We start from the raw sequence: 22,586 nt of genomic DNA, 5'->3' as shown, positions 1-22,586 counted from the left end.
CAAAGGGGTGAGAGCCTGGTTATAACTTTAGTTAAGTAGAACTAGGAGGGAGAAGGCCATATATTTACATGTTATACTACACACACACATGCACCTCCCCCCCCCCAATTTTGAGGAATACAGAAGTGTGGAAGAAGACAATGCTTAAGCCAACACAACTACTCAATGTTTATATGCTGTTTTCCCCTTCTTCTGTTTTGTCTATGTAGATTAAAAGGTCTTTGCTGTATTAACTTTGGCCTGCAGATCGTCAGCCTGTTCTTTTCTGCCTATAAACATGAATTGTTCCCTGGACATTATAAGTAAAGAGCCAGGTTTCCTGTGGATTTGTATCCAAAGCGTGGTGCTCCCTCCTCTCTGTTTTCCTCCCTGTACAGTATCCAGCTGCCATTTCACCTCAAAAATGTAAATGTGCATCTCCTGATGATGCAGGTGGTGTCTTTCCTGTTTGCTGTCTGGTGGTGTTAGTTGCCATTTAATGGTACAAGAGACTTTTCCAATGTGCTGTGTAGTTTTGTTGCATAATTCCTGCACCTCCAGATCTGACTTCTGCTGGAATGGTGCACAAATGATATACTTGTGTAGTTTTGAAAATGTTCACTGGATAATGTAATTTTCTTGAATAGAATGAAGGGAAATCAGTATTTTTTCAGAAAGTAAGTAGAAATAATGTACCTAACCCTGTTAAAATCACCTGGGACCACAACCTGCAGATAGGTTATTTGGGATCTTCTGGGGAAGCAACAGCCTGCTGCATGCAGTTAAGGATTAGCAATAAAGGAATTAAAGGGTGCTTGTTTAGGGTAGGGGAGTTCATTTTCTCATAGAACAGAGAGTAACAGGGAGTAAGCTGCTCCTAGCTTGTGCAAAGCATCGAGGGTTCATATCCTAAAACCAACAGGCCTGAGGGTGTGGGCAATTAATGAAGGAAAAAAAAAAAGTAGTTTTCTTTATTCTTTCTCCTTCCTGAGATCATTGATCACTGTCTTAAGAAAAGCTGTTTTAATTATTCTTATTCTGAATATTAAAATTAAATTAGTTTGATGTTACTCTTCAGTAGTGGTTGAAATAAAGGAAGTTTTCTGTGACCACAGTCACAAGTAGTATATTTTTGCTTGATATGCAAAGCTGGAAAACATTTCTAATGTGTCTTGCTAAAAAGGGGGATTATTAAAAATAAAAGTTCAAGAAATAAAATTGGTTACAGAGAAGCAGTGGATGAAACACTCTGAATTTAGGCTACCATCCTAGAATGTGAGCACTCTACCCCAAATTTAGGTCTCTGTCCCTTGATGATAGAAGGAGTTGAAATCATTCCACTCTGGCTAGTGGGATGTTTTCCAGAGCACAGATATCTTTAAAGCTGATGGACCCTCAGTAAATGCAGGACAAAATGGGTTATAAGGTTAAACATACATACTGACATGCTAAATTGACAATATTAGACTAAAATAATAAACATAAATGTATATATAGTACTTTGAATGGAGCACTGAGAATACTAAGTCTTTATGACAGGTTACTTGAGGAGAATATTGAGCTCCCTCCATTAAACGAATGACCTCTGTTAGTGGAAAGCAGGAGAAAAATCACATCTGTGAAACCGTGCCTGCCATAATATCCTCTTGTTCTCTTAGCCTCTGGTTCCCGATTTTGTTTTCAGAGCTCCCTAAACCACAGAGATTCCTGGGAGACTTTTGGAAAACATGTTGTAGTAGCAGCAATTCTCTCTGGAACCGAGCCTCTATGCATGTGTGCAATGGTATCTTCTAGGATACTCCAACTGCCATACCTCGTTTTTATGGGCAAGTGACAATAGTAGAGGTAATAGTTTGGTTTCTTGGAGTGATCCACAGGATTGTAATTGTACAGGATTTGCTGGTAGGACTGCTCACCTGGCCAAAGATGAGCGTAAAGATGCAAGGCTGCTGTTTGTGCAACCTGAAATGTAGCTGAGAGATCAAAATGTTGGTGTTCCAGCAGCCAGTTCACCTTCCCTGCAGCGCCAAGCTCCCAGACACCCCTCCTTTTTGTGTCCTGCAGTCTTTATTTTTTTCCTCTCTTCATGATTTATGTATTTACCAGTTGATTAATGTAGTATGTATTTGGATAAGTAAGCCTGCTACTAAAAGTATTAATTGTTTCCTGAACAAGCAAGTAATCGGGTCGTGTTTCCAGCTAACTGTTCTTTAATAGCCAGTTCTCTATCTGAATGAGTTGTGATGGAAAATGGATTCATTCACATGAGCTTACTTTTTTGCACAACTCTTTTTTTTTTTTTTTTTTTTTTTCCCTCCTGCCTCTCCAAGTTAGTACTTTCATCTTTTTCCATTAATTAGAGCAGCTGGAAGAGCAGTAATAAACACACTTTCCTTTGCTTTGTGTTCACATCCTGAGCAGTGCAGAAATACCCTGTTGCATTCTCATAAGCTTGTAAAATATTTGTGGAACTCTAGCTCAACATTTTTCTAAAAATGATGTTTATGTGGATTTCCTTTAATTCCATAAATTTGGCCTGCATCCGTACAGGGAGTCGGCAGAAGTGTGCAAGGTAGCCAGTATGGCCTGCATAGGGTCGCAGGATTGAAAGGACACCAAAACTGGAGTAGAAGCGAAGAGTTTTTCATCTGACTGGAGCAGTGGAAAACCTTGCAGCAACCAGCCCGATGTGCATATGCTAGATGCCCTTTGTTACTCTCTGAAACACAAACGTGAATAAATAATTCCTTGGTACTTCTTTAAGATATCAACAATAATTTCCTGTAGCACGGCTGATTTTCTGGGACTGCGCAGTCTCTGCAACCTAACTCTCTAGCCTTTAAAAGAAAATTAATTAAAAAAAAAGCAGCTGCAGAAGTACAGCTTTGGGTCCAGAACTGTCTCGCTAAGGGCGGTGCCTAGCTGTTCTCCCTCAGGAGAGGGTTTGATGGGGAACATTATGATCCCTCCCCCTATCCTCCTGCTCTGTGCAAAGGCCAAACAATAATAGTAATACTAACACTGCTGTGCTGTAACTTCTGTGCATATCTGTGCGCTTGTCTCTGGCTGTACCAAATACTTTGTCTGTGATTAACAGCATTCCTTGCATAGAAACTTCTACAAATCTCAGCTTCATTCTTGATTTGATTTTTATACTGATAAATATAGACATTAAAAAATCCAGTGTGAACACTGGGTATTTTTTTTCTTCTTCCCAGTATGCACTTATTATTCATGAATGTGTTGCAACATCCAAAAATGTAATGAGTGACTCACAGAATGAGAAGAGGAAAAATATAGCATTTTAATGAGGATTCTTCAGCAAACTACAGAGTGTCCCAGTTAAGAAACCACTGTTTGACTAGCTAAAACCCACCCAGGCCTTGCTTTTATGTTCCTTCTGTGTATATTTGCAACATAGTTTCCCTTGGTATATATTTTTATTAATTCATTTGCCCGATTTTTTTCTTTTTCTGTCTTGTATCGGGGATTACAACATTCCGACATCAAAAACAAAACCCACAGAACAACATGGTTACAAATAGTTCTGGATTTTATGTTTGTTTTCGTGTGCATGTAAGAAAGGAAAAGAGCAAAGGCTAAGTTTACCGCTACTGGCATAGTAACTTCTCTAATAGTTTCAGATTGAGCTTGTATTCTTAACAATTATCCTTGCAAGGACTCCAGAGCAAATATAACCATCCTGTTAAAGCAGCACAGCTCTGAAGGAGTATAATAGTGGGGATCCGAAGCTTACCTTGTGGAATGATGTCCAGTGCTGATCTACTTCAAGAATCAATACAGACTTTCTTTCTGGAAAGACTGTTTCTTATTCTTGGAAAATCTAATCTTTTCTTTCATACATATGTTTTTGAATTTTAGCAGTATTTATCAATTTCACTTCATGCCTACTATTCCCTCACCTTTGTGTCTTTCTTGCACAGCAGGAGTAAACCGCTATTTGCTTAAAAGCTTTGTTTTGACTACAAATCCATAGATAGGTGACCTAATACTTGACTTTCAACCCAGCTGTACACCCAGGTGATCATTTCCTTTGGAAAGCTAAGGATCTAGCGTAATCTTACTGCAGTCAGGATTGTATAGCCTTGTACGATACTAAAGTATATTTTCAAAGAATTTTCAGGGCTGGTACACATACTGTGTGAGAATTTGGGATAAAAATATTGTATTGCTATGCCCTTGCTAGTTCTCTTGGGATATCCAGTAATTATTACCATACAAAAATGAGGTCATTTTGGCTTTGTTTGTTGCAAATATGTTGTAGTGAGGTGTTCTGTACATAAAATAACATTACCTTTACAGTGCATAGCTATCCTTGGGCATTAATTAGAACTACACTATCTTCTGCCTTGTTTCAGAAGCTGTTTCTGTCTTTTCAAGCAGTAAGCTTTTCTAGATGAAAAAAAAAAAAATTCAGATAGAGTTACCCATTTGTTGGTATGAAATACATTTCTCTGCCTGTTTACTTCCCATTAGCTGCCTTATTTGTTGTAGGGCCCATGCTGGAACAGAGTCTAGAGACGGTATTTAAAGATGTAAGGGATGTTGGTCTTTTTGGATCAGTTTAGTGACTCTGAATGAAGAACTGGGAAGTAGCAAATTATAAGTGAGTTGGGTTTCACGATGCAGGAGCCTTAACTGTCTGTCTGAATGCGGTTAGTGATACCATTAGGTGAGGCACGATGATTTCTCCTGTCCGTCACCTGAGAAAACCAGGTAACGTTGCACGTATTTTACAAATACTTGCAGATTGTGGTTTAATTCCTTCCATTTTGTGATTTTTGGGGGGTCTAAAGCTCACTGAGGGAAGAAGTATGGCGTATAAATTTGTCCCGTCTTTATTTTGATTTCTTTGTGTGACTGCCTCAGAGCTGTGGGTTTACGAGTGTGACTTCTGTCACACCTACTGGCAGGTGTATTTATAGGATGTTAAATGACTTTAAGTGCACTTTCCAAAACAAACGGGCAAGTAGCGTGCAGAGGGAGGGTGGAACAGAGCTAGCTCAGGTCTGAGATTCATGGGTTAAGCAGCACCTCTGTCCCTTCTCTCTGCCTGTAGCATCCCCCAAATAAGGTGCCTCCTGGTTTGTTTTTTTTTTTCAGCTGTTGTGCAGTCATGTGAGTCTTGGAGTGAAAATTTACCATAGTGCTGGCCCGGTCTAGTAGTTCATTACCACCCACAGAGGGACATCCTATGTCCTTTGCTGGCAACACTCATCACAGTCTTTCTGAGCTGATTCAAGAGCAGCCAGTGCTCCTTACCCACCCCAGTCAGCTTTCTGCCGCAGTCATGTGTTTAATTGGATTGGTGAAAGGTTTAACAGATACCGCATGGACCAGAACTGGTGCAAGGAGAGGATGGGGAGAGAAAAGTGTGGTTGGGGTTAGTAGAGAAGTGTCAGAGAGAAGCTGGAACCTGCAGCTTCTGGCTGAGAGTGGATTGAAGATAATCCTGTATCAGGGCTGTATTTACTACCTGGATTTTTGCAATTCTTTCCCTCTGAAGCTTGCTTGTCAGTAGAAGGGAGGATGTAACCACATTTTAAACCATTCTCAGAAGTACTGAGAAGCATTACTTCTCAGCAGAGGCAAACCCATAACAAAAGGAGGAAGGAAGGAACTTAAAAGAGCGAGGAAAAGCAAACTACATAAGTACATTTTCCTAGAGGCTTGTCATCTCTGGGATGTGACCTAGGAATACCTTAGAGGTGATCCAAGAAGAGTTTGTGCAAGGCTGTACAAGGTCAGAGGTTTGTAGCTGTGCGGGATGTTGCTGTGCTGCTGGCAAAGGCAGCCACCTTGCCAAATCTGCCTTCACTAGGAAGCACTGGAGGCAAACTTGGAAGCATAAGATGGATGAGGTTAAAGCTGCCTGGTGCTCGGTTGTGAATTCATTTCACTTCACACACCTCTCTCGCCTTTTCTGCTACCAGGGCATAATTTCTGGAGGCTTGGGAGTGTCCTGACTGCAGACTTGTGAAAGGCTCTCCTGTGTATTTTGAAAGAAGATGACATTTACTATCTGAAGGATTCCAATTGAACATAGGACAGCCGGGGTACCTTCCCTCCCAGCTTTTGGAAAGAATAGTGGCCTGTTCATATGTGCTTTGTTTACTACCAGCTTTCCTTTCCTACAATTCAACTGAAGTTCAGAAGACCAGCACAGTGAAAAAGTAGACGTGTTTTCCCTCAAATTCATTGTGCTCTACTTTCAGCCTATACTCAGCGTGCACTAAAACATCATTGAACCGTACCTTTAAATTGCAAATTAAGAATTTATAGCTGCTTGGGCTGCGCTCCAGGTATCCGAAACCCTGGGTTCCACATTTCTCCTTTGAGATGCTTTTTTACTGAAATCTGAAAATGCAAGAGGTTTGTAGACGGCAAACAATTGTCTTAAAAATATCTGAATTGTGATTAAGTTGTTAAATAACACAGTGATGAGAACTTTTCTATACCTAATGTCCTGTAGCAGAGACTTTCTTTGGGGATAGGAGTAAGTTACCTTAAGATCTCCTGATGCAGTTTCTCCATGCATAAATATTTAGGTCATTATGCATTTGGTAGTGTTAGAAACCCACAATAGTTTCAGTCTGTGTTTTATGTGGCACCTACCACAGCAGGAGGTGCCAGTTCACGAATCCAAAGTACCAGGACAGTAACACCATGATAGATACACATTATATTAAAATGTTGTAGCAGTGCTACTACTGTTTCTTGGTGTTGTATACAAGGAGGAAGGAGGGTGCAGGAGTTTGGGTGCTAACTCAAGACTTGGGTGAAGGCTGGCTCAAGTGTTGTCCTTCCATACACATACGGCGTGATCTTGGGCACATCCACTGCTCAGGTGTTTTTCCCTGCCATGCTTGTGAATGGGATTATTAGGATTTCCTTCCTACAGGCATGCCTGAGATTAAATATGTTGCAAAGCTTGAGATACTGGGATCCTAGAAAAATAAATACTAAACAGAAGTTCCTTAAATCAGATTTTTATCCAGTCTTGAACCAGAGTTTGATGAGGCCCCGAGCCTGTGCGAGTTGACGGTATGTTCCTGAGCTGAGAGCAGGGTGGTGGGATCTCCTCTTGCAATAGTGGAGAGGAGTTACAGCATCTCTAGCTGCTCTAGGAATGGCACCACGGGTTCCCGTGTAAATGGGGCCTTGCTAGGCTTCTCATGTGGTGACCTTGTATATAATATAGCCGGAAAATAAAAAACAAAGGGCTTTTAAATCTGAAGTTTCTGCTCCCTTTCCTCTGTCAAAATAATATTTTCTCCTCCCCAACCCCCATCCAAAAACAAAAGCTGAACACAGTCGCAAACCTCCCTTTCAGCCCATTTTTGTGAGACTAAAATATATCTGTCCTTCAGGTGGGGCAGCATACCTCCAGAGCACATCTCTCTGGTCTGTCTTCATGTGGCTTCAGAGCCTCATGCCCTCTCTTGTGCAGGCAGGCTGCTGTGGTCCCCTCCTGTGCCTCCTGGGGAAGCATCCCATCCCATCCCATCCCATCCCATCCCACTCTTGTAGACCTGTAGCTTTCAAAGTCAGTTGAGAAGGAGGGACAGCGATTACCAAACCAGGGCGTGAAAAGAGAAGCGGCTTCCTCGGGGTCATGCGTGAGGCCAGCAGAAGTGGGAGCCGCATCCAGGCCTCTCCCACCCCAGCCAGTGTGCGGCCCGCTCGGCTGCACTGCTCCCCTCGGGGTGTAATTTGGTATGCGTTTCTCTGGGAGCTGGGGCCAACGGCAATCTGAAAATTGTATTATGCATTATTTATTTATTTGTGCAGCCTTAACTTTTCTGCTGATGGGTTCCACCCTCTGCCACACTGTGCGGCTGCACAAATATTTGCTCTGGGAAGCAGTGCGGGGAGTAGCTTGGTGTGAGGAATATGCAGCCAGAGTGGAGCAGAGGGCTAAAGCTGTTTAAATTGGCTTAAGCCATGCTGTTGGTCAGTGTCTAGCTATGTCTTTTGGGCAAACGGTGATCTAAGTTTCAGAGAGATACTCATCCCAGCAATGAGCAAGGTCACTTCTTCTTTAAGCCGAAATTATAATTAGCAAGAAACCTGATACAGTTCCAGGGATTATCATCCACCTGCATTCTCTCTTGCTAAATATGTTTAGATTTTACATATGCTTTTAAAAAAATACTGCTTCCAGATTTAGCTTAGAAACGGCAAAATGTTCGCATAGCTTGTGCTCATACTTCACTACAAAATGATTTTTCAATTTAGTTGATTGCCTGGATAAGACTGTGTTGGTTTTTTCCCCTGTAAAACGTAACTATTAGAGTTTCTTTAATAATTAAAATGGCACTCTCCCTGTGCCAATGTTAGAGTTTCCTTGTAACTGCTGTGCACCTGGGTCAGATTTCTCCCCTCAATGCCCCATGATTTCCAAAGTGTTTTGCAGCACAAGAAACAAATATTTTAGATGCAAGATTGGATTAGAATTAAGTTGTCGGAGAGAGGGAAAACGGATCTGTTGCGAGAGGTGGAAAATATAGTGACTAAAATAAATTGCAGTGTTTCCTCCACGTGGTCTTTTTTCAACTGAGCAATACAAATGAAGACATATTTTGATGAAGAGCTGTAGCGAAGCTACTTTAGTAGTGACTTGATATCTTTATGCAGCAAGTAACAAAAAATGTGCTACTGCTGCTTTTTTCAAATCTTCCACTAAAGCAGGCTGCAAAATAACATGATAAAATACATCTAATAAAAACGTACCTGGATAACTGCTCTTTAAACAATAAACTGGGAGCCAATTTTGCCTCTGAGTGCCATGCAGGTATTATAGGGACTGAATTACTTGGAAGCAAAACCAAAGTTTTCTTCTCGGTTATTAAACATAATCAGCAGTTAGAGATATTAATGTCCATAAAACAATGAGTTTTGCTCAGAGAACCACTTGTGGGACTGCTGTTTAATTATTACTGGGAGGGTTAATGACAGCTGCACTTAATCATATTTGGAATTATTTCAATGTGTTTGCTAGAAGTAGCTTCAGGTTTTTACTCGTGTCTTCCCTGCTCATTGCAAGGTTGCCTCTGCTGCTTTCTTTGTGCCGTGCCTTCCCGTACAGCCAGCGTGCTGCTTCGGGCTCTGTCCTTCTGGAATTCAGTGGCAAACGAATGCACGTGCCAGCCTGCAAACAGAGCGTGTGCTTACCCTTCCCATAAAACAAGGTGGAAGTAATTCTCTCCTCACCCTCCGTGCCATGTTTTTGAGATTAAATTTCTGTCAGGCCTTTTGGTGGGCCCGCCGAGTCCGTAGAGCCCATCCAAAGCGCTTACATTGCCTTCGGCTGTGCGCTTGGGTGGCTTTTAGCATGTTGTTTATGAGGCACAACAGTTCGTTTAAAGAACACACGGAGCATATCGGAAATTTACTGGGGATCCTTGAGAGCCCCGCTTCCGAGATGCATGTCCATGCTTCATTGAACGCTGCACATTCACTGAATTTCCTTGAGCGATTTGGGCCTTCCCAAGTTTTGCTTTTTCCTGGGGTTAACCAGTTTAGCGTGAGCAAGTCGGCGTTGGGAGAAAACACCAGATGTTCCACAGAAGCGTGTTCGTGTATTTATTTATTACTCACGAAGAGGAGTGGGGTGGGACGTTGCGTGAGGGCTCCTAGGTGCGGGCGCTCGGACGCGGGCCGCCTCAGCGGCCGGGGCGATGGCGAGGGAGCCCGCCGCCTGTGTGAGCCGGGAGAGCAAGCCACGCTGGGTCGGGCTCCGCGCACACGAGGGGAGGCGAAGCCGGGCGCGAAGCCGGGCCGGCCGGCCCTTCTCCGGCCGCCGAGCTGCCCGTTCCCCCACGCACCCCGTCAGCACAGCCCGCCGAGCGCAGCGGGGCCGCCGCCACCTGCGGGCCGGGCCCGGCGGAGCGCTGGCCGCCGCCCGGGGCGTGTCGTGTCGAGCCGAGCCGCGTCGAGCCGCCCGGCCCCGCGGTGACTCACCGGCCGGGACCCGGGCACCACTTCCCCCCCCCCGACAGGAGCCATTTTAGCTGCACGAAGCTGCGGGGCGGCCGGGGCGGCGCCGCAGGTCCCGCGGCGAGGCGGTACGTGCTCCCCGGGGAGGGAAGGGCGGGCGGCCGGGGGGGGGACGGCGGCTTTCCCGGGCTGCCGGCCTCTGCCGCCTCGACGTGCGCCTGGAGCAGCTCTTCTCAGCCGGCTGGGGAGGGCCGGGGTGGGGAGGGAACTTCTGGTAAAGTGCGGCACCAGGGCGCGATTGGGAAAAACAGAAAATAAATTGAGCCGCGAGTAAACGCGGCGTTTCGGGGCAGCGGCCCCGTGAGCTGCCTGTAGCTGAGCGCGAAGGGCACTGCGGCCGACACTGTGCTTCTCCGGACAGCACGCTTCGTAGGTGTTACAGCTGGTCGGTAATCGTGCTGCGTTTTATAATTTTGTCGCCTTTGAAGCGTGCGGAGGTGTCAGGCAGGCTGCTGGTCTGACCCCTTCAGCCACCGCTCTGCTGACTGTACGATAAACCAGTTCTATTTATTCCAAGGCTACGTTTACCTGGACCCGGTTAGCACGTAGTAGAGCATGGTCCAAAGTGGTTCGGGCAAAGTGTTAGCAATCGGGGCTGTGGCTTTGAGCACCTTTGCTCCACCATTCCCCCGGCGTGGTCCCGAGCGACTTTAAAATGGCAGGTTTGTCGTTTCAAAGATGGATCGCTCTCTACGCCCGTGACCTTAAATTGCCGTTCTGTTTCTGCCGAAACAAACTCATTCAGCTGCAGGCACCGAGGTGTCATTTTAAAATAGAGGGAGCTAAGTTGTTTTGAAATGGGCAGGTACTCACCTTTTCCTGAAAACGATTAAGAAACGACAGTAATGGGGATGGTGTACATGGCAGAGGGACAGACCAATTATAAAATGGGCTTAGTGGTGGTTGTAATGGGAGAAGAAAATCCTGGAGGTAATTGCGGTATGTCAAATTGCTTTTTAAACTCCCAGTGGATGAAAACCACCTTGATTCTCCTAATTATGTACTTCTGAACTCTAGCACAGCATTTTGGAAAAGAGTAAGTGTTTCCACCTTGTTTATAGTTGAACAGAAATGCAGGCTAATATCTTTAGAAGTTTTGTCTGTGTATATAACTTGGGCTCTCTGTGTCAGTCTTTTAGTTGAGAAATAAAGTTGAATTTGTCTTCCTACTGAGCTCAAACTGTTGCGCACCGGGGACTACTTCCTAGTTTCATTTACCGTATGGAGCCTATATCTGAGAAGTATAATGGAGTCTTGCTTAATACTGTGATCGGTTGCAGGGGAGGGAGAGAGGGAGGCAACCATTAAGTAAATGGTCATGTTTTGGGTGAGGCTGTCTCTTGTCTTCAGCCCTGCCAGTGTTCACCCATATCTTCCTTCTGCATCTTACGGTATGGTGTGTTATTTACCATCTTTTGATTGTATGTTTTGTCTTTTTTCTTTCTAAAAGCAACAGTTTTTGAAAGGGTTTGGGAGATTTTTTTTGGTGCATTGTTTCATGTTGAAAACTTCACAGACAAAATGATAAAACTACAGAGGAACCACTTGGAAAAAAATTGTTTTGAGTTAGTGATAGAAGTTTTTTACTGAAAAATTCTTTAAGGTATTTGCACCTTCCTTTTTTTCATCATGAGTTTTATTTTCAGATCTTAGGGCTGAGGCGACAACTGTCTGCTGTGCTTGCAACTGGCAGAGCACAAGCCTCCCTTTCCTTACCTCTTTCCTCCCCTTCTTTCTGCTGTACCAGACCCTGTCGAGACATCCAGCCTTAAAAACTTGAGTTATCCTAAGTCGACTTCCAACCTGCAGCTGCTTATCTTGGGCAGAACACTTGTATGCTAAAGGGTAAGTAGCTGCTGCTGCTTTCTCCCGAGCAGGGCTTTGTGGAGCAACAGTTCCTCTTCGAAGTCAAAGCTGCCATGTTCAGGCTCTCCTGCTGCTGCACAAGGACTACTCCAGGGCTACGGAAGTATCTGGGGTGCAGTGGTGGAGCTAGGAAAAAGTGATTTGAAAGTCCTCCAAGCCTTACAGATGACAGCTTGGACAGATCTTGTAGAAGGCAGAGAGGTAGATTAGAAGGGACAGAGAAATGGCATTAGTTTTTGTTGATTTTTATAGCTGAAACCTGTGTTTCTGTCCAAAAAAACCCCAACCTCCTGCTTCCCACCCTCTGCCCCCCCAACTCTAAGGCAGGGATCTTTCAGTTTGGATTGAGTTTGTGGTTGTTGAGAGATGAGCCATGGGAGTGGTATCATTAGATGCCGGTTAGCCTGAACATTATTTCCAGACCCATGGTTTTACAGAAGTGCCTGTTTTCTAATATGCTCTTTTTTTTCATCTGTTGAATATGAGAATTACCAAATCTGTGATCTTGGCACTCAAATGAGAAAAAAAAAGAATTAAACGTCCAGATTTGAAGAATGTTGTTGGCCTAGTATAGCCTGATGTTTCAGTATTGCTGCAAACTCATACTTCAGTGGTGTGTGTTACTCTTTGGACACTTCTGTGTATAAAAAAAACCCAGCCACGAGGTGTGTAAGCATACCCTTTTCTCTCTTTTCAGCACAGCTGTATTCAAGGGAGGTAACTACAGTAGGACTGTGTTCGGTGAGCTGATAGAAGAGACTTTGTAAGAAAAACGCAGGATATCAGAGGAGAAGCTTTGATCTCCCAAACAGCTTTCACTTATTGCAAGCATTAGCAGAAGTTTCTCAGCTTTAGCTGGCAGATTTTGTTGTTTTCACTGACAGTTTTGGTAACTCTCTGGAGTTCTGTTGGGTGTGCGAGGAGCAGCAAGGACTTTCCCCCGCTGGAGTGATTCAGCACGGGAGCATCAGGAGGTGGAGTTCATGTTTCCAGCCTGGGTTACAGTCCGCTCTGTAAGCGCAGAAACTTTGCTACCATACGCCAGTGATTTACTGTGCTTATCCTTTTAATGCTACTGATGTGCTTTAGAGATTATTTGCTTCCTTAAATCTTACTTAAATGTTGCTTTCTTAAATCTTCCTTAAACGTTCCTTCACAGATAAAGTGGTTGACAGAGACTGTACATACTGAAATTTGAAGTCTTTTGCTTATCAAAAGTCCACAGCAGCCATGAAAGGCTCTAGACATTCTCCCTCTCCTGACCTGACAAGGCTAATCTGTGTAGAGGTAAAAACAATTTATTCTTCAATATGGGCCTGTCGTGCGGCAAAGCTTCCCACTGTGTCAGCCTTTGTGCTAAAAGGATCCCATTAGATAGGGACTAAAGTTTATGCATTCTAACCTTGATGTGCTTAGGCCCAAACTACCTACCAGCTATCTTTGGTGATGAATCCGATGGCTAGAGCTCAGGTCATTTATTTGTCCTTAGATCAGTCATCTCGGGTCACGTGTGACTTTGTACTAGGTTCACGTTTGAATGTGAATATTGTAGCCTGTAGAATTTTGTTAGCCTGGAAAGAACCTCCAATTCTTAAACTTGCATGTAAAAATTATTTATTTCTCTGTTGGGGGAAAAAATATTACAGTTAAGAAAATCAGCTAGGAATAGGAATACTAAATACATAGGTTGGAAACTGTGGGAAAGGGTTGGTTGTAGATGGATTGAATGTCACTGTCCGCTTCTATAATTAGACATTTTAGTCTATTTCTAGAACACCCTATATTTAACTCATCGTCAACATTTCTGTGTGAATATACCAAATATATTTTTTATTTTGAGGGCAATGTTTTGCGCTTCTTCAGAGGTTACCGTTAGTGTACTAACGGTCTCATCGTTTCATTTGCAAGCTCCTTCCGCATTTGCCTCACTTGTCTTCTTGCATGGTAGTGGTTTGACTTCTTAAGTGGGCTCAGTATAAATGTCATCCCAGATGAGACAGGGTTTCAGAATTGGAAGAAAGGGGTGAGCTTGATTGATTCAAATTGTTGCCTACTGTTGAGAGAAAAAAAATGTTAATATATATTGTGGCTGCATGTACTCTTTTGTTATTCTATATGTTCCTCTAGAGTTACTTGTGTTTTTCGTGGGATCTTTTGAGAGAGTTAATAAAGCTGACAGGTTAGGAGAAAGCTACCTTGCTTTTATGAGCTTTGTATCGAGTCACTTCTGCTGTTCTCCAGTTCCCAGCTATCTCTGTCTTTGTTCAGTTTTATATTGCAGCTAGGGAAAGAAGCAGCAAAACGTGATTGTGAAACTACGGTTACAACTTGTGATACCCAGGGCTGACCGCTGTCAGAAAATTAATGTTTAACTTGCTCTTCCAACTGGACTCAATTTCAAGTTAAAAGCAGGCTGACAAGGATGCTGTTAGTTTTCTCCTCTTTGTGCATGCTACATGTGCTGCACTAGATAATTTTGGAGCTACCAAGAATAGTTTCCTAAGGATGTGATGGCATGGTTTGTTTTTAGTGGAGGCTGTCTTTCCAACCAGAAGATGACCCTCTTAGGAAGAACTTTCATGAAAACTGTATCTTGAAGGCACCAGGGCTTGCACATTGTCTGCTGAAGGCAGAATTTTGCCTGACGTTGTCCTTGGAGGTGGTGGTTATGTTATCCACTCCCATTCTCTTAGTAAGTTTGCTGTTTTGTGCTGTTATTTTCTTCCCCTTCTCCAGAGCCTCTGTAAACTATTTACTGTCTGTAGCTATTCAAGCTTTGTCACGGTGCCTGTAAATGAAGCATGCAAACGAGGGTATTAGTTATCAAGAAAATAATTATGAAGCTTATATGCCGTGGAATGCAGAGGGTGGCAAACCTGCACAAATTGCAAGAATTTACTTCCCTGTCTCCCGGTGCCTCCGAACCAGCTTGTCGAGAGCTCTGTGAGCCCAGCAAGGAGCTCCAGACGCCCTTGGTGGTGTGCTACTGAGGGGCTGCCATCCTGTTTTTTTCAAAACAACAACTGACTTTTGTTTATTTCAAAAAGAGAAAAGAAGGAACTGTAGAGAGGAAGTGCCTGTTCGGGGGCTTTTTTTCTTTACAAAGGTGGTTTAGACATATGAATGAAAATGAAACTTTCTGTGTTGAGAAACAGTCTCAAGTTGGACTGCTAGGGATGGCTTGTGGCATTTTTAAAAATACTGGCCCTTTTTTATTAAAAAAAGTATATTTCTTTTAGTATCAGCTAAAAGGAACAATGAAAGAAGTTGCTTTTGAAGCAACTGAAATACAATTTCAATTTGTCTGATGGAGCTGTAATATAGAAAGCCATTAATTTAGACCATTTAAAAATGGGCTGTGGAGGGACTTCCTGAGAAGAAAACCAAGAAGAAAGTTACTGTTGGTAGAATATTTTCCTTGTGCACTTCTGAAAGACGTATGTCTAATTGTGAACGCTTGATGTAATACAACATTCTACCGTTTGTTTTTATAAAAAGCTAATTCTCTTTTAATACGGTCCTTCAAATGAACTGTATTAAATGTTGTTTCAGTGGTAATGGACTAGAAATAATTCTCAACAGTAAGAAATGTCGGAAAACTTTTGCCAAACTACAAGGTAAGAGCTCGATCTTGCAAACGTTTTGTTTAAAAATAATAGGGATATTTGCAGAAAAGGTTTAATACTTTCAAAGCCACATAGTTAGAAAGGGTACATTTGGTGTCTAGATTCCGATGTTTGTAATGTTTAAAGCTTCTCTTACGAGTGCCCTGCGTTCAGGTGGACTTAGGAAGCATTTTGTTAATTTTTACTGCCAGGCTTCGTAAACAAGAGAGCTGTGATGACATTTTATTCATGTACTGTGCTTTAAAATGTGTGCACTTGAGAGGAGAGACAGTAGCAGTTAGTAGTTGCAAATAGCTAGCTGAGTAAAATAACCGCCGCCCTGAGAGAAAAGACCCAGAACCACTGATCCGTACATGCTGCATGGATGCAGCATGTCTGCGAAAAGGGGGGAAAAAAAAAAATCAGTGGGAAGTTTTGTGGGTTCATTTTTGCTGCCTTATATGAGGAACTCTAGGTGGGGTGAAATCAGGAAAAAAGAAGACTGGAGAAAGCAGCTTGCTTGCTGACAGAGGCTGCCTTGGAAGAACCTGTTACGCCGTCTGTGGTGAACAAGCCTGGTATTTACTAACTAGATGGGAGAACGATGCTAGTGCCTCAGTGCTGTCTCCGCTATCTCCACACACCCTGTGCTTACTTACCCAGTTTACGTGCAGGCTGAAGGTGCTTCAGCCTCACCCCAGCTGCTCATTTTTACTCCTGAGTGAAGACTGCGTGCTAACCACCCCAGTGCCTTGCTGGCACATCCCGTTAAACCCACACGGCAATGGTTTATGAGGATATGCCCTGAAGCACAGAAGGGAGGTTTGGACCGAGCAAGTTTTACTTGGATAATGAGCTATCCTGGAGGTGATGGGTTGTAAATCCTCAAACAGCTCATTTAGCATCTGCCCGGGCCCTTAGCTTACCCTTAGGTTCTTGACTCAACAGTAAGCTGCACTAGTTGAGCTAAAGTTGCAATTTAAACTCTGGATGTACATTTTTGTGAGCATATCAACTTGTCTAATTTAATTTAAAATGTACCCTTAGTGAAACAGTTAGAGGTGGGCATGATCGTTCCTGGATGTTTCCATGGCAGGAGCACTCATCCAGCTACCTCGCTGATGCTTGCGGGGTGCCACCCTCATTTTTCCTCACTGACAGCATAGTTTTTTTCCTAGTGTTTTATTGCCCTCCCCTCCCATCCACCGTCCGAACTGTTGGTGTGAGCAACCCCTTATCTGGTTCAGCCAAGATGAGCCAAGTTGGCAAGTCAGGTGTCTGTGCCATGGGAAGTTGGTGGGCTGGTTGACTGAACCAGGTTAGGCATTGGTTTCGGAGTGGTGGAGCTGTGGAGTTTGTAAGAGCTGGGGTTGAGAAATAAGGGGGAGGACGAAGTAGCACAGTTGTCCTTGGAAGAGGACTGTTTCCACAGCCAAAGCTTCAACGAAGTGATAATTAGGACAGTTAACTCTCTCCTACACGTCACATCTAAACTCTCAAAAATGTGTTTTCCAAACGAGTTGTCTGAACACCACAGCTAGATGCTTCTGATTGAGAGGAAGAGTGTGTTAACTAATAAATCAGGCTTTGCCCCAAATTATGTAGAGGCATAAGTCTTGATAATATAAAATGGGGGAAAAGGTGTTTGCTTGTTAGTTGGGGAACATGCGCAAATAAAAGCTTTTGGTGGAGGGAGAAGCTTGGGCTTTTTTGTTCTTTTTCCTTCTGGGAGAAGAAGGGGAAGGAAATGCAGGGATGAGAAGCGCACCGCTGCGTCTTTTTGAAAGAATGTGAACTTCTTGCTTTGTTTAGAAATATTCTAGTTATTCCTGTCTGCTAAATCAGGTTATTGAAATGAAATTACGACCTTTGCTCTGAGCCTGAAACAATACAGGAGGAAAGCAGGTGTTCGGAAAGATTAAACCTCTTACCTCAGCTAGAAAATGTTCGGCTAGAGCTGAAGCTCTAAGGATGCCATATTCTTGCTGAGACTAAAAATGTAAGAACAAGGAAGAATTTTAAAAGTTGATTATGGTCAGTTGCCAAGAGCAATGCCGTGATAAATTATTAACTCATTGCACTGTACTGCCTCGTAGTGCAAACAGAATAGCTGGTTATTGTGCTCTGCTTGGTAAGTCAACACTGTAAAAAATTCCTTCGTTATCTGGAAAATTTCTTCTTTGGGCTGTTTGTTAAAGGGACCCTGTAGAATTAAAAATCATGTTCCCCTCTGTCAAAGCTGGTTAAAACAAACAGAAATCTGCGAAGGCTGTTTCTTTCTTGCTGTCTGGGGAGCCTGGTCAGTGGGTGTCGATCAGCTCGGTTTCACTTTTGCTCCTCTCTCTATAAGGCACTCGGTGAGCTGTGATCCCTCCTACCTCCCCAAAAAACCACACCGTAGCAGTTAGGCTACTAGTTGCAGAGACATGAGACAAGTTGACTCATAGCTGTTCTGCAGGCAAAGCAGTTCTGTGGAGACCATTCCTCCCCTGTTCGCTGTAACCGAGTCGGAGGAAGAAATGCAGAAATGCAGGCTGTTTGGAGCATGCGGGTTCCTTGCTGATGCCACGCAGCAGCAGCTTCGAGGAATAAATTTTCAATTTTGTAAGAACTGAGACATCCTGATTTTTGTTTTTCTTTTATAAATATAAATACCACAACATTTACCTTTCCATTTTTGCTTAGAATATACAGAGCTTGAAAACTTAGATGATCTTAAACTTCTTCAAAATAATTTATAAAAGAACACCCCCACTTTTACTCCAGCCCTACGCTTATGTTACATTAAATTTTTGGCTAATTTCATAGTGTATAGTCAATATAATAGAGATGATTATGCTTGTAAATACAAGTTCTTTGGTGTTGTGCTTATAACTAGTACAATAATAATACACCATGAAAATAAATACATATGAGAATTTTGAAATGTTTGCTGTAATAAAATCTGTAGTTCATTAGCAGTACATAGATGAACTTTCAGGGTTAAAAAGAATATCCAGCTTGAGAGTAAACCATTTCTGGATCAGTGTCAGCATCTGCCACCCCGGTTTTCTTAGGAAAACATTGAATCTTGCCAGTACATGTTGCAAGATATGACCAACGTGACTTACAAACTAAGAAGCAAATCTACAAAAATGCTGTTGGCTACATAGTATTGTTGGAATCTGAGATGGAAAATACTTTTTTTTTTTCAGTTCTCTTCTAAGTCCTTTTGCCAATCCAGCAAAATTTAGTAAGGTTCAGATCACGCTGCAAGGCTTTTTTGTTCAGAAAGGCTTTTGAGCAACCATTACTTTGTATCTTTTTTTAATTTGTTGGCTGCTTGGGATAACTTGAGTATTTGTCAAGGGTGGGACTTGTGTCTTAAGCGGATGACAGAAATGCTGCAGAAGCGAGCTTCTGCTGCAAGTTCTTCCACTGGCTTTCTCTTAGTGTCTGATGGGTCCTGGTTTAGGGCTTTCGCTCTGACTTTCAAGGCATGAAGGGGTCAAGTTCCCAGTGACGTGGAGTGACATAGTCTTGTCTTTTGAAGCACTGGACAGCTGCGGTTCGCTGGGATAACCCAGATGGTCACAGAGCTCCGATGGGAGCACGTGAAAGCTGGGGACAAAGCGTGCTCTGTCAGAGGAACGTGGTTACAGAATTGGTTTCTAGTTGGAAATGAGGAGAATTTGGAGCCTGGTCATTTTCAGGAAATTGCAGACCACTGACTTTGAGACGGCTGTTCTACTAACAGTGCCAGTCACCATGTGAAGGCATCTTTGTTCCCAACTGTTCTGGAATGGGGTTGAAGAGCACCTTAGGATGGAGAGTATGGTAGGATGGAGAGCATTGATTCTGTAAAGGGTAAAATGTGCCAGAAACTCCGTGAAATCCAATGAAGATTTTTTCACTGCTTTTAAGTTTATGCAGAAAATGCTCCTAGGCTATAGCAGTAGATGATAGTGTTAAATCTACTAGATATCTACCACTTGATATATTTCCCAACTTAATTACATGAGTGACGTGTCTTCTGTTGTTTTAGTTGGCAGCCCTGCAGATACAGCTCAAAATCGTTTCTCCTCAGTTTTATACCACTAGTTGGCCATTGGTGGAGGAAGGATACAGGGCCATCTCAATAATTTCTTATCCTACCTGGAAGTATAGTTTTTAGGCTGGCTAAGGAGATGTTTTCTGACAGGTGACATTATGGGGTAATCTAAGACTGAGCAGAAGACTACGTAGAGAGGGGCTGAGTATAGCATATTGCTTCATATATAGATACCATAGAAATTACAGCTGTGCTGGAGTTTCTGCTTTTCACTGAAATTTGCTGTGTCTAGCAGTTGGTTCTTTGCTTGCTTAAGCTATATTAATTCTTGTGCTTATCCTGCTGGTACTAAACACTTCTTCAGCGTTTCAATTTTGTGATAGACTAGCAGGTGTTACTCTGGGTATTAGTGTTAGAAAAGCCCCATAGATCATCTAACCTGGCCCCTTTTCTAGGACAGGGTGGTCCCATTAAGTAGACATGCTGGTGCTGTATTTGGCAGTGTGGTTTCTGCCACTGGTTGTGGTTAATTTCTGAAGCGTTCTGCTTGTTTGCTTCTTCATCTACTAAGACAAGTAACTTGGTTTCTTGGTGGGGTACAAGCCCGTTTGAGGAAGGCCAGACTCTAAAACCTCCAGACTGGCTCGCGTGTTGTCCTGGGCCATGCTGGATGAGAACATGCCACCAGCGTTTTACACCCTGCTTTGGTGGCCTTCTGGGGCCACATTTCAACGTGCTTGGCCGAATGACTTTTTATCCATCCAGCTGATGGGCTTTCTGTGCGTGGGCTTAATTTACTTCTTTTTTTTTTTTCTTTTTTTTAGAAGGTGTCGTGGAGTTTCTCCCCCTCGTGGAGGAGTTTCTCCCACGTCCCGCGCAGAAGGAGCAGGCGTGCTGGGTGACAAGCGTGCGGAGTGGGGGAGACGTGGCTGTGCAGGCAGGAAACACTCGTCACTGGGTCCTGGTATCTTCGGCTGCGCTTCCTGTCGGTTAAACCACGAGCAGGGGAGCAGATGCACCCAGAGATGACGACTCCGCTGTCTGCCCCGGGCAGTCACTGCGTAGCAGTCTTCCCAAGAGCGTACTCGTGCCCGTACGCTTTTGACTGTTATCCGTCTGAGGCCCTTATTTAGATACCTGAGAGTAAAGATCAGAATTTAATTAGTTCAACAGAAAGCAGCACTTGGAACTCTTGAAGCATGAAGTGTAAAAGAGTAACCATGGGAGTTATACTAATGCATTGAGAGCTGAGGTCCAGCGTTTCTTTTTCCACTGCTGCCAGTGTAGGAGTTTTTAAATGCATATGAGAAACAGACAGATTGGGTGTGAAGTCATGCAATTTCATTAATATCTTTCTGGGCAGATAACTGCCACGTTACTTGACCTGGTGAGTTTTTATTGTAAGATCCTGTGATCTTTGGAGTGATTTTTTAAAAATTATTAATTGTTTTCATTTTAGTCCACTTGTAGATCTGTGTGTTTCTGAGGCAGCTCTGGCTTTCAGTTAAACAACTTCTTACAAGTGCACAGTAAAAGGCACATAAAACCTTCTATTGTAAAAGACGTAATGGTTTTTAAGTAGATCTCATGATTTCTGAAGATAGGCATGTTATTACAACACAGTTAACTTATTGAAGCTAGAACTCTAATAATATCTTCCCCAGCATCAGATTTTAGAGAACCGAGTACTCTGCACATCAAAATTATATTAGAACTGAAACTGTGTGGATTCATTTCAGCCTTTTTGCCTGATCGGATGTCCTTTTCTTCCTCATGTGACAGCATAACTCCCAGAATATTGGGTTTTTTTCCCTTAACTGTTTATTCGTTGACTAGCCAGCATTGAGTAGAGATGTCTTTGCTGCATAATAAAATGTTTCTGTACTACATGCTCTTTAAAATAGAGGCTCTCAGCCTGAGGGGCACATCCTCTGGGTGGGGAAGAGTAGAAGAGTTGTAGGGGCAGTGAGACTGGAACAGTAAGGGGTTGGGGGTTGGATTTTGTTGTTGTTTTTTTTTTTTCTCCCGACTTCCGTTGCGTTATGAAGCACCATGCATCGCACCTTGCGCGAGGGGTGGGGAGGAGATGGTTCTGCGCTCAGCAGAAGAGCTGCTCTTGCAGAGGCAGGCACCGCTCATAGCTCTCGGCAGTGCCTTGACCCCAAGGGAGCAGCTTCTGGTCCCCCCGGGTTTCCGCAGGGCCAGGAGCCGGCGCCACAAGGGCAAAACTCTGCATTTTGCCTCTGCGAAAGGCACCAGGTCTCGCATCTCTAACATAGCTGGGCTGGAAGCCTTTCACAGCGACAGGATGCTTCTGCTGACCTTTTTTTCGTTCAGTTTTGAGCACTGTTTTTCTCAGTACTGTCTTGTTTGAGAGAGGAAAGGTACAAATGAGGCACAACCCTCTGGGGGGAACACACAGTAAAACCTCCAAGAAACTCTGCTTGAAGTCTATGGCACCTTGAAAAAAGGCATAGTGTTGGCGGTTTTTTTCCCCCATCCACCCACCCACAATTCTGATATTAATTTATTGCATCTGCAATCACAGCAAACCAAACTGAGACTTCACGGAATTAGATCAAATATTAGGCAACAGAAAAGAAGAAAAAGGAGGCTGGAGGGTAAGTGAAGGGATGGATTAGAAACTATGTAAAGCAACCTCTCCCTGCACTACCTTGTTTATGGTACTAGTATAGGTATCTTCCACTTTGACCTCTGCTTCCTCTTGGTTTTTGTTGGTTGTTTTTTTTTTTTTTCCTGACTCTGTACAGGTTGAATGTCATGCTGGGAGAGGAAAGTGTAGAAGAGTTGGATAAAATGCTTTTAATCTCTAGCTTCTATGATAATTTGCAAATTTTCATAACAGAGCTGATGTCTGCTGAGGAGCTCCTTGCATGATGAGGCTGTTGCGCTGTGAGAAAGGCTGGAGTACTTGCTTCAGGCACACCGTATGCTTGTTTTCTCAGAGACCTCAATAAAAATGGTCAGAGGGCTGGAACACCTCTCCTATGAAGAAAGGCTGAGAGAGTTGGGGTTGTTCAGCATGGAGAAGAGAAGGCTCCAGGGAGACCTTATTGCTGACTTTC

At 43.3% G+C, this 22,586-nt stretch overlaps 1 protein-coding gene across 4 annotated transcripts in view; it reads left to right on the top strand.

Annotated features, from left to right (window-relative positions):
- Nucleotides 1–22,586, top strand: part of ELF1 (E74 like ETS transcription factor 1) — a 94,335-nt gene that overhangs the window by 13,137 nt on the left and 58,612 nt on the right. Inside the window, exon 1 of one of the 4 annotated variants that reach the window (XM_052786048.1) lies at nt 9,996–10,067. The exons of 2 other annotated variants lie outside the window; for them this stretch is intronic. The gene's annotated coding sequence lies outside the window, so the exon portion shown is untranslated. Of the gene's footprint in view, nt 1–9,995; nt 10,068–14,302; nt 14,558–22,586 lie in introns of those variants that run through there. One more of the 4 variants, XM_052786046.1, reaches the window with a different exon arrangement.

The sequence above is a fragment of the Harpia harpyja genome, chromosome 4, assembly GCF_026419915.1.
Source record: "Harpia harpyja isolate bHarHar1 chromosome 4, bHarHar1 primary haplotype, whole genome shotgun sequence".
In the NCBI taxonomy this organism is placed as follows: domain Eukaryota; kingdom Metazoa; phylum Chordata; class Aves; order Accipitriformes; family Accipitridae; genus Harpia; species Harpia harpyja.
Note: the sequence above shows the minus strand (reverse complement) of the source record. Positions and strands in the feature narration are given on the sequence as shown.